Source organism: Prionailurus bengalensis, chromosome A3 (genome assembly GCF_016509475.1).
Source record: "Prionailurus bengalensis isolate Pbe53 chromosome A3, Fcat_Pben_1.1_paternal_pri, whole genome shotgun sequence".
Classification (NCBI taxonomy): Eukaryota; Metazoa; Chordata; class Mammalia; order Carnivora; family Felidae; genus Prionailurus; species Prionailurus bengalensis.
This window is the reverse complement of record NC_057354.1, coordinates 114,166,649-114,178,704: the sequence shown is the minus strand read 5'-3', so window position 1 is coordinate 114,178,704 and position 12,056 is coordinate 114,166,649. Positions and strand designations below refer to the sequence as shown.

Here is a 12,056-nt window from a genome sequence, read left to right as displayed (position 1 = left end):
GACAAGGAGGGAGGCAGTGTCCAGGACATGAGGTGCTGGTCAGCCTTCCACACCGTAGAGCAGTGAGAGGCCGTGGGCACTGATAATTACTGCATTGCTTATCTCCTGGATGGGTCCTGTGGAATATCATGTAGTCTCTCTCATTACGGGGGATTAAGGAGGGAATGGGGTATAAGAAAATAAAGCTGATAGATAAAGACCACAGTCAGAGAAGAATGTCAGTGAAAAGAAAAGATCCAGTAATAGAGATGTTTGAGGTTTTGAGATCAAAGAAGGATTTTCAAGAACAGAAAAGTCGCAGACCAAAGGGTCACTTGGTGTCTTCTTAGCTTTATGGATAAAAAGATAACGCATGTCTTTGATGAGCACAAATTACTTAAGATAATTTTTTCAAAGGCATTTTTATTATCCTAGTTAGAATCAAGTGAGAATTCTAATGTTTTTTTCTTTGTTATTTTTCAGATAAGGCAAAAATGAAGTACTTTTATCTGGTAGAAAGCTAGCTTACTTTGTATTGTCATGTACATTTTGCAAGTTACTGTTTCCTGCATAAGGTCTTGGAACTGATGGGATGTACATCCTTTGAGGCCTCTGGGGGCCTGCTTTCTTTTCTCACTTAAGCATTCTGAGAAGTCTTTGGTGTTTATGATGATAGTGTATCTATGTGTAGGTAACTATGTGGAAATGTCCCTGTTTATTCACCACATATGCTGTAAGGAATTTGACAAGTAAAGTGTTAAACACTTTTTTAAAAGATTTATTTAAAAATGATTCTGTGTTTCCTATTTACTTAGCTAATCTCTGTTGAATACTGAATCTATGTCAGGCATTGTGCTGGTCACTGGGGATACAGTGTCAACAAAGTCTTTCCCTCTTGGAGTTTACATCTATTTACATTCTTGTGGGGGAAATATATAATATACAAAGAGATAAATAATATATTTAACAGATGTGCTCTGGAGACCTATAGAGCAGGGTAAGGGAACATGAATGGCATGGGGATGGCTGTTTCAGAAAAGGTGGTGGGGAGGATCTCAGTGGGAAGGTGATGCTGAACACAGGTCCACGTGCAGTGAGGCCCAGGGAAAGGTGTGGAGGGTCTGGAATGGTGGTCAGTTTGCATTACTGTAGGGAAGTACAGAGCTGGTGGGGACAAGTGTCTAGATGATACATGATGACTGGGACGCTTGGGTTTCTTCTGATGACTCGGGTAAACAGGATGTAACATGTGCTAGGAAGTGTTCCTGCTGGCCTTTTATGGGGAGGGGATCAGTAATAACATCTTTTGGGGGACTGGTCTTAGCAGATTAAGGTATATGTGTCACCCGTAGTTATCCTAAAAAACCCACTAAAATACTCTATTTATATTCAAGCAGTTAATTTTTTTTTTTTTTTCTCAGCGTTTCCCTTTGGTGCAGATAAATTTCTTCCTTTTTAAAAAACTTTCCTTTTTTTGTTTTCCTGTTTCTTTTCTGATTCTTCCCGCCCTCCTCCCCCACCCATTCTTGTTCCTCTCTACTGTGAAGTACTTCTGATGTAATTAACTCTGGTAACCTCTGGGGTAGGTAACTCATCTCTCCTAACTTGCAACGAGGTCATAAATTCGAATTTTATACTTTTCCCCCAGGGGCTTCACAATACATAATGTTTTTGCTCTCTTTCCTCCTCTAACTCTTCCAAGTCAGAGCTGACCTGAGGACTGATCTCTTTGGAGGAAAGCTGTTTGATTACAGTGATGCAAAGTGCCAGGCCTGACTCTTCTAAGGAGATGAGTTTTTAAATTCCAAGTGAATCTTTATTTCTTAAGAAGTAGGGTGAGCTGGGGCGCCTGGGTGGCGCAGTCGGTTAAGCGTCCGACTTCAGCCAGGTCACGATCTCACGGTCTGTGAGTTCGAGCCCCGCGTCGGGCTCTGGGCTGATGGCTCAGAGCCTGGAACCTGTTTCCGATTCTGTGTCTCCCTCTCTCTCTGCCCCTCCCCCGCTCATGCTCTGTCTCTCTCTGTCCCAAAAATAAATAAACGTTGAAAAAAAAAAAAATTTAAAAAGAAGTAGGGTGAGGAACTTACCTGTAAGGAGGGCTTTTAGGAGCCCCAAGGATGCTTTGTGATCTGCACCACCCCCTTCTTTTGTTTATCCCAAAGGAAGCATATAGAATATACTAGAAAAATCCAGATGAGCCCTTGTCAACTCATCCTTGTATTTATCAGTACTTCCTGACATCCCTTCCTTGTGCAAGATACTAAGGCAGATAATAAGATGAGTTGGAAGTGGCCCCTGGTTTCAATGAAGAATTTCATTGAAATTTATATCTTGTATAATGATATATTCTGTATATAAACATCCTTTATCTGTATTATTCTGTATTACTCCAAAGGAATATTGGAGGAAAAGGGAACACTTTGAGGTGCTACCTCACTTCTGAACTCTTGAACTTCTGTCTGTGCTTTTTTCTTTCTTTTCTTTTCTTTTTTTTTTTAAGTTTAATTATTTTGAGAAAGAACAGGAGAGGGACGGAGAGAGAAGGAGAGAGAGAGAATCCCAAGCAGGCTCTGCACTGTCAGCACAGAGCCCGATGTGGGGCTTGAACCCATGAACTGTGAGATCATGACCTGAACCGAAACCAGGAGTCAGGTACTTAACTGACTGAGCCACCCAGGTGCCCTTTCTTTCTTTCTTTCTTTTCTTTCTTTTCTTTCTTTTCCTTCCTTCCTTCCTTCCTCCCTTCCTTCCTTCCTTCCTTCCTTCCTTCCTTCCTTCCTTCCTTCGTTTATTTATTTCTTTTGAGAGAGAGAATGAGAGCAGGGGAAGGGCAGAGAGAGAGGGAGAAAGAGAATCCCAAGCAGGCTCCGGACTGTCAGGGCAGAGCCCAACTCAGGGCTCAAACCCACGAACCATGGGATCATGATCTGAGCCAAAATCAAAAGTCATATACTTAACTGACCCAGTCACCCAGGCACCCCTCTGTGCCTTTATTTAACACAGATCATATTTGGGCTTATAATTCTTCATGTATATTCATGTATATTTTCCCTCCCACAGGACTATAAACTCTCCATTTCAGGGACTGGGCTTTGTTCTTCTCTGGGTCTTCTACAAGGTCCAGTGCAGTGCTTCCAAGCTTCACTTGTAATTGTTGCTCAGTAAATGGATGCAGAAGAAGGGAATGAATGAAATAGACTCGAACCCTGGACAGGATTTATTTGTGTCCATTACCTTGATGATTTTAGGTAGTGCTTCATGATGGTACTTGATGGGAAGGATAACCACTTGTTTCATCTTCTTCTGTGTGATGAGGGAAGTAGGGGACGTGCCTCGTCCTCAGCACTGAAAACTTGTTTTGAGGATCAAATTGGAGAATGTCCTGACAGTACCTTTGAGTAGGTAGAGCTGGTGCACCCATAGCTTTGGGGGATGAGCTGGATCATCTGATCACTGGTTTTAGGAGAGCATTTGTTTTCCAGGAATAAGAATTCCTAAGTGGATAAGACCTGCTTGAAATTGGCTGTAGATGTGGGAGAGAAGGAGAAGGGAGGAAACAGCATGCTCTTTCTTGCTGGGCATCCATTTCCCTTCTCTGGCAGCAGCGTGGTGGCCTGGAACTAGGGGTGTAAGCTATTGAGACTAAGAAGTGTCTTTTTGTTAACAGAAGGTCAAGAGTAGTTTAAGTCTTAATATTCCTACCAGTGGATTGTAAGCACTTGAAGGGATGGGGACCATAGTTACTGGAGATTTGTTAAATATTTATTGAATAGGGGCACCTGGGTGGCTCAGTAGATTAAGCGTCCCACTTCGGCTCAGGTCATGATCTCGCAGTGTGTGAGTTCGAGCCCTGTGTTGGGTTCTGTGCTGACAGCTCAGAGCCTGGAGCCTGCTTTGGATTCTGTGTCTCCCTCTCTCTCTGACCCTCCCTCACTCACGTTCTGTCTCTCTCTCTCTCTCTCTCTCTCTCTCTCTCTCTCAAAAATAAACAGTAAAAAAAAAAATTAAAACAACAAAAAAAGTACCTTCCCACAAGATGTTAATTACAAGGGTAAAAGAGAAATCTCTTTTTTGGAGACATTTTTATTAGTGATTTCCTGTTGGTGCAGCATGTAGAAATACACGTGAGATAATGTTGGGAGAATGTTTTAATTCAGCAATGTCAGAAGCTTATCCTGAAAGAAATATTTTATTTTTTTAAGGTTGTCATAATGTGGTGCTGTTCCTGAGATATTTGATCCACACATTTCAGGAAAACTGAATGACTCATAGTGAAAATAACCCATATTGTTTTAGAGAGCCATTTATGTTGTATCGGCTTGATAATTTAAAATTAGCTGTTATCTACGTTATTTCCTTTCAGATGGGCCAAGTCAGTGACATTCAGTAATGCTTTTAATTTCCTTTCATTGTTGAAAATGGGAACAATTTAGTTAATTCATACAGGTGTTTCAGTTTTCATTGGCAAAAGTTTTGCTTAAGTGTGAATTGATACTGGCAGCCTGCCTTCTGACTGTCTGCCGAAGCCCCAAGGTCTCCGTAAATGAAAAAAAGAAAAGACTTTTGGAACTTACACATTATATTGTATATATTTTCTCTTTCTGCTATAAATTTTAAAGCTGTTTAATAAATACTTATCTGTGAACATAGAACAGTTTGCAAACACTTTTACGTGATTGCCTGTTTTTCTTTTAGGGCATGTGCATTTCTCAATTTTTTAAGATAAGCAACACAACTTTCCGAGATAGCTGTGACACCCCTGACAGTTTGTGTTAGCATTACAAGATTGCACATTCTGTATTAAGCAGTTATAGCTCAGGAGTTTTTTTTTTTCTGGTTTGAATACTTGTCTCTCAAAATGTTACTTGTACGTTTTAATAGGCATTTATTGATAATGAATATTGTGGTGCTCTCTGGGTTATAAATGCTGTTAAAGAAGTAAGAGATAGGCCTGCTTTATTTTTTTGTATCAGTTTGTAGGTTAACTGTTATTAAATAGAGGATTCATAAATGTTTTTTGACTGGAGTTGAACTGAGTTACTTGTATATGTCCTATTTCAGGAATAGACAGAAGGACTGCTAGGATTTCAATAGGAGATTAAGGCACTTTTCTAACTACCATCTATCTACTCTGGTAACTGCTAGACTTCTTTCATCACCGTTAGCCATGGCTTAAGGTTAATACTTATTTGTGGGTTTACTTGTAGCCACATTGGAATAACTGGTACTGACCTTGAACTTTTACTGTAAGCAGCTACAAAACTGGACAAAATATATGAAGCAGCAGTGCAAAAAAGGATAAGTCATGAACAAATTGTGTTTATATCAAGAGTGCAAAATTGGTTTAATATGAAGAAATCAATGCAAGTCATCTTACTAGTAGAGTAAAAGAGAGAAGCCAAATGATTATCTTGATAGCAGAAAAGCATTTGAAAAAAATTCAACACACTTTATTTTATATTACACAACACATACTTTATATTATAAAGTGTATGTGTATATATTATATTATATTATATTATATTATATTATATTATATTATAAAAGCTTTTAGTAAACTAGAAATTGAAGGGAATTTCAACCTGGTAAAGGGCATCAATGAAGAATCTCATTATTAATATTATTATTTTCTATTTTAGAGAGAGAGCATGTGAGTGGAAGAGAGGGGCAGGTGGCGGGGAGAGAGAGAGAGAGAGAGAGAGAGAAGGAGAGAGAATCCCAAGGAGGCTCCATGCTCAGTGTGGAGCTTGATGCAGGGATTGATCCCACAACCCTGGGATCATGACCTGAGCCAAAATCAAGAGATGGACGCTCAATTGACTGAGCCACCCAGGTGCTGCTCTAATTAAAATCATTATTGACAAAAAACAACCTTTCCTCCTTAAGATCTCCATTGAACTGGAAATCCCAACTAGTGCAATAAGACCTAAAGAAAATGCAAAAGGTATATGCAAAATGCAAAAGAAAATGCAAAAGGTATATGAATTGGAAAGATATATGATTGGAAGATATAAAACTATCATTATGCATAGATGACACAATTATATTCATAGGAAACCCTAAAGAATTGACATGAAAGCTACTGGAAGTAATAGGCAAGGTCTCAGAATACAAGGTCAATAAAAAAAAAAATCAGTGAATAAATTCTAGCAGTGAATAATTGGGAAAGACATTTTAAAACTACTTATGATAGCATAAAATATCAAAAATAAAGTGTTTTGTGATAAATTTAACTGAAATATGACTTGTATGCTAAAAGTGACATAGTGCTGAGAAAAAGAAGATCTAAATAAATGGAAAGATTACAATATTCATGGATTGGAAGACTCAATATGTTTGAATTGACAGGTTTCTCAAAATTGAGTTATAAATTAATAGAAATAAATTCCTAGTAGGCTTTTTCTCTTTCCAGAAATCAGCAAGTTGATTCTAAAATTTATTAAGAGGACTTCTGCTTCTGTGATGGGCAAGTAAGCTGTTTGGAGCCATCCTTCAGATAAAAAAGGCAAACTGGACAAAATGCAAGAAATAAAAAAAACAGCTATCTGATGAACTTGGGAATGACTGAAGGCAGAAAGATTCTGGAGATGACTGTTTTGCTTGGAAGAAGGGAATGACATTGTGTGTTTTTCTTATTTCTATCTTATGGCTAAATCTCAGTGTCTTAAGTGCAAGGCAGCTAAAACTCTGATAGCAATCCAGCAGTCTTTCTAAGGACAGGGATTGGGGCTACCATGGCTGCTGGACTGTGAGGGGGAACATTTCATAAAGGAGAGAGTCACGATGAAGATTCTTACATTCTTGATATAAATGTTGTCTAAGTCTGGCTTATTCTTGAGCTACACATGTGTAGGGAATACTCTAAGCAGCTTAGCTAAGGACAGAGGAACTCAGGAGATTCTGAGCAGCCACACAAGAGACTATGTCTATAGGCTTAGTCAAAAGTTATGTGCTAAACACAAGACTTTTATGTGTTAAAAAAAAATTTTTTTTTTAACGTTTATTATTGAGAAACAGAGGGAGACAGAGCATGAGCAGGGGAGGGGCCGAGAGACAGGGAGACACAGAATCTGAAGCAGGCTCCAGGCTCTGAGCTGTCAGCACAGAGCCCGATGCGGGGCTCGAACTCACAAACCGAGAGATCATGACCTGAGCCGAAGCTGGATGCTTAACCGACTGAGCCACCTAGCCACCCCAAAAAGTTTTATGTGTTATGTGTTAAAATATAAAAAGCCAACACTTTGGAACAACACAAGAAAAATCACTCTCAACAGTGTAACATTCACAATATTTAGGATATCATCCAAAATTGTTCAGCAAATGAAGAATAAAGAGACCATAAGCAATTCATAAGAGACAAGATAGTCAATGGAGACTAACTCCAACATGACCTAGATGTTGGAATTAGCAGACAAGGATTAAAGAAAGATCCTTTCCAGCACCTGGGTGTCTCAGTCAGTTGAGCATCTGACACATGGTATGTTCAATAAGACCATATACTGGGCCAGTAAAAAAAAATCTCAATAAAAAAATGCACATCATATGGAATATATTCTCTAAATAACTGTTAGATATCTAGAAAAACTCCCAAGTATTTGGAAACCAAATAATTAAGCAACATAGTTAGTCTATGGATCAATAAAGAAACGACAAAGGAAAAATATATATAAAAGTCAGTCATTGACCTCTATTTCCTTCAATTCCTTAAAGTAAAATTGTTGTAACATTGGGGTAATGAGCAATTTTCAGCTAGGATGCTAAGTGCATGAACCATAATAGAATTGGATAGAAAGTTATATTGAACTTCATTAAAATTAAAATCTGCTCTTTGAAGGACATCATTAAGAAAATGAAAAGACAAGATTCAGACTGAGCAAATATTCACAGTACATATATCTCATAAAAGTCTTGTTTTCAGAATAAAGATCTCTTCCAACTCAATAATAGGATAAAGCAATGAAAAATGGAGGTTTGAACCAGATCTTCCACCAAAGATACATGAATGACCAACAAGAGTATGAATGATGCTTAATACCAGTAGTCATTGGGAAAATGCATTTTAAAACCACGAGACACCACTTTACACCACTTAAAAGACTTAATACTGTGTGGGGTAGTTGGAAGTCTTATCCATTGTAGATACAATGTAATGTAAAATGGTACAACCAGTGTGGAACACAGTTTGGCATTTTCTCATAGAGTTAATCATCAGTGCTACCTCTAGGTATTTACTTATGAGAAATGAAAATACATGTCCCACAAAGACTTATCTACAAATGTTCATAGCTGTTTAATTCATAATAGCTTAAAGCTGGAAAAACCCAAATGTCCATCAACAAGTGAGTGGTAGAGTACATCCAGCTAAAGAATTGATACGGAGCCATGAAAAGAAATGGAATACTGATACATGCAACAGTGTGAGTGAATCTGAAAAACACGATTTTGAGTTAAAAAGCCTGATTCCATTTGGTTGGATTTCTAGAGTAGATAAAACTAAATCATAATGACAGAGAATAGGTCACAGATTGATTGCCAGGGAGCTTTTTGAGTTGATGGAAATTTGTATATCTTGATTTTCATGGTTGTTGCATAGGTGTATACATTTGTGAAAACAGCAAAGTCTATGCCAAATAATGGGTTTATTTTGTTGTGCCTGTCATATATTTCAATAAGGGAAAATGTGTAGGTGTTATTTAGAACTATAATATTTAAGATTGATGAGTTTATTAAGATAGATTTTGACTTCAGTGTAGATAGGTCGTCAATTTCAGAACTACAACACGAAATACTCAGCCTACCTGATGTGTTAAGTGGAAAGAATGTAGGAGAACAAATTCCCAAAGGGAGGTTGCTCAGTGTTCACATTTAGTATCAATTTTACTTTTTTTTATATAAGGCAAAATCAGGGTAATTTCCCTCAAATATTTTTGGAAACTACTGTTCAAAAGAAACTCTAGGTTGCTCTTGGGGGGCTCAGTCAGTTAAGCGTCCAACTCTTGATTTCGGCTCAGGTCATGATCTCACAGTTTGTGGGATGGAGTCACGCATTGGGCTCTGCACTGACAATGCAGAGCTTGCTTGGGATTCTCTCTCTCCCTCACTCTCTGCCCCTCCCCCCTGAATGTACTGACCTGCTTTCTCAAAAATAAATAAATAAACATTAAAAAAGAAACTCCAAATTCAGGTGGAGGAATATACTGTTTAGAGCTCCACTTGTGGTACTTTTGACCCTTAGCACCTAACACAGGTCACTGATTTATTGAGTTGAATTTTTCTCCCCTCATGATCAAGAGTCAGCAGAAACAACAAACAAAACAAACAATTCATTGGGCCGGAAACTTGTGTATAAAAATAGCATAGGTAATTGGCATCTTCTAAAATACGATGAGGTATTAATACATAATTTCAAGCAACTTCTCTGTTAATGGATATAAAAATAGCTAATTAGTAGAATTTAATTCTTTAAAGTCTGTAAATGCCATTCAAGTAGAATCTATATCAGGTCTGGAGATTAAACTATTGATTGTGTGGCAATCAAAGAGTTGAAGAGTATACAGGAATTTGTTGTATGTCTTATCCTTGAAACTTCTCTGAAAAAAACAAATCTGAAAATGAAAAGTTAAAGGAAAAAACCTCTGGCACAAAACTATACAGAAAATGAGTAAGCCCACCACTACCTCATGGCTAGTTAACCATTTCTATTTGGAGTTGAAGATAATAAGCCAGCTTTCTGGGACATGTTCAAATCACCGTTAAACTTCTTTAAACCTGCCTCTGTCTCTTACTGGGTTTCAACCTTGTGGCTTACCCCACCTTGTCTTTAGTAGTGAAGGAAATAGGGAGGCATTAAGAAGTAAACCTAAAGATATAGATTAAAAGGGGGACTCATGGGCCAGAGATCAGAGGCTCCCATGATCAGAGATCAGTGGCAGTTGTGAGGAATGGAATTATCTGACCTAATAGTGCTTTCAGAACTTTCTACTAAGCCAAGACCCTCAAACAAGTCTGAAGGAATCCTAAATTCATGGTGTGGCTTGCGTGGCAGCAGAAACCAGTTTCTTTGGAGGAAAACATCAACAGTCCCAAATTAAAACTGAGCAATGAGCTCACAGTTAAAGATCAACAGAGAAGAGAAAGCAAGCCACCATGACTGAGAGTCAACAAAGACAAGAAGCAGGCTAAAGGAAAAATTGTGGTTTTCTGATTCATAATATAGACTGGCTATGGGGATGTTGAAAGAAGTAAAGCATGTACTAATCACAAAGGTAGTCGAACAACTTCTATTCTTAGACTTTTATGATTGGAGAGGGAAAATACAACTTTTACAAGTAATTTGAAAGTGAAAACCAGAATTTTAAAAATGCAACCCATGCTTATCCACATCATAGAGAGGTGAAAAACACCAGGAAGGTGTGTGTAACAGGTGTTTCAGAAGTTGCAGACTTAGAAGTATACCTAAGAAATGCTTCCATCTCCATCAGTAGATACACGTACGAATGTTTAATAATGGTAATGTTTGTCATGATGGCAGACAAACTGGCAACAAGCTAAATGTTTGCTGATAGGAGAAAGGATAAATAAATTGTGGTATTTTATTCTTATTTATTTATTTATCTATCTATCTATCTATCTATCTATCTATTTATTTATTTATTTATTTATTTAAGTAAGCTCTATGTGGGGCTTCAATTCACAACTCTGAGATCAAGAGTTGCATGCTCTACAGACTGAGCCAGCCAAGCGCCCCCAAATTGTAATATTTTATATGACAGTTGTGAAATATTATACAACAGGGAAGTGAAAATAAATTAACTATAGCTAAGCAACAATGTGGGTGGGTTTTATAAATGTAATGAAAAGTTGAAAAAAGTCCCAGATTCACAAGTGTTTATATTATTATACTTTATAACTTAAACTTTAGCTACTTATAATCTTCTGTGTGTATTAAATAATAAAAACATGATATCTAAAAATTATTTTGAGCAATGGGAAGATCATTTAAATGTTACTTGATAAAATTTTTTTTAATGTTTAATTTTTTGAGAGAGGGAGAGAGAGAGAGAGAGAGAGAGAGAGAGCGCATGAGCCTAGATGGGGACAAAGGATCTGAAGCAGGCTCTGCGCTGAGAGCAGAGAGCTTGGCATAGGGCTCAAACCCACAAACCATGAGATTATGACCAGAGCTGAAGTCAGATCTCAACTGACTGAGCCACCCAGGCGCCCCTGATAAACCATTTTCAAGAATAAACAGTTCTGATTTCACTGTGTACATTTTACTTATAAAGTGAATGTTACTGTCATTCATTAGGCTAGTGTGAAACAGAATCAGTGATGATGGGGAACATTAATAGAAGATGGAAGAAAAAGACTTAAGAAAGAAAAGACCCTTAGTAGGATTCACAGTCCCCAGAGAAGGAGAAATATATAGGACTTATAGCTAGGTTGGTAATATATTTGATATTAAGGAGTCTTGTTCAAACTCCTGTCTTTGTGCTTATGCGTTTGGCCATCACTGAAACTAAAGAAAGTTCTTAGGCTTTCTGATGTGACGAATTAACATGGTGCTTAAGGATGAAAAATTCAGCTTTAAAATTGTTTGTGTGTTTTAAATAGGTCTGTTTCTCATGACAGTGTAGAAGGTGAATCTGGTAGAGCTGATGAACTGGCATCTCCAGAATGTAGAAGGTCTTTATTTTTTGAGGCAGTCACATGACCAACAGCTTGATCTCACTCTGGTGTCTGCTTTCTATATGAAAATTTGCAGAGCAGTGAACAGAGCTTTGAGAGCATTGTAGTAACAGGAGGTTTGGAATCTCAGGATTTGCCAAGCATGCTCCTAGATATTATGGAAGAAATCAAGGTATAAAAACATAAGACTTGTCTTCCTGGATTTTTTTTTTAAATTTTTAATGTTTTATTTATTTTTGAGAGAGAGAGCGCACGCAAGTGTGAGCAGGGTAGGAGCAGAGAGAGAGAGAGACATAGCTGAAGCAGGCTCCAGGCTGTGAGCTGTCAGCACAGAGCCTGATGTGGGGCTCAAACCCACGATGTGAGATCATGACCTGAGTCAAAGTCAG

At 37.9% G+C, this 12,056-nt stretch overlaps 1 protein-coding gene across 1 annotated transcript in view; it reads left to right on the top strand.

Annotated features, from left to right (window-relative positions):
• Positions 1-12,056, top strand: part of TTC27 (tetratricopeptide repeat domain 27) — a 185,109-nt gene that overhangs the window by 42,355 nt on the left and 130,698 nt on the right. The window lies entirely within an intron of this gene.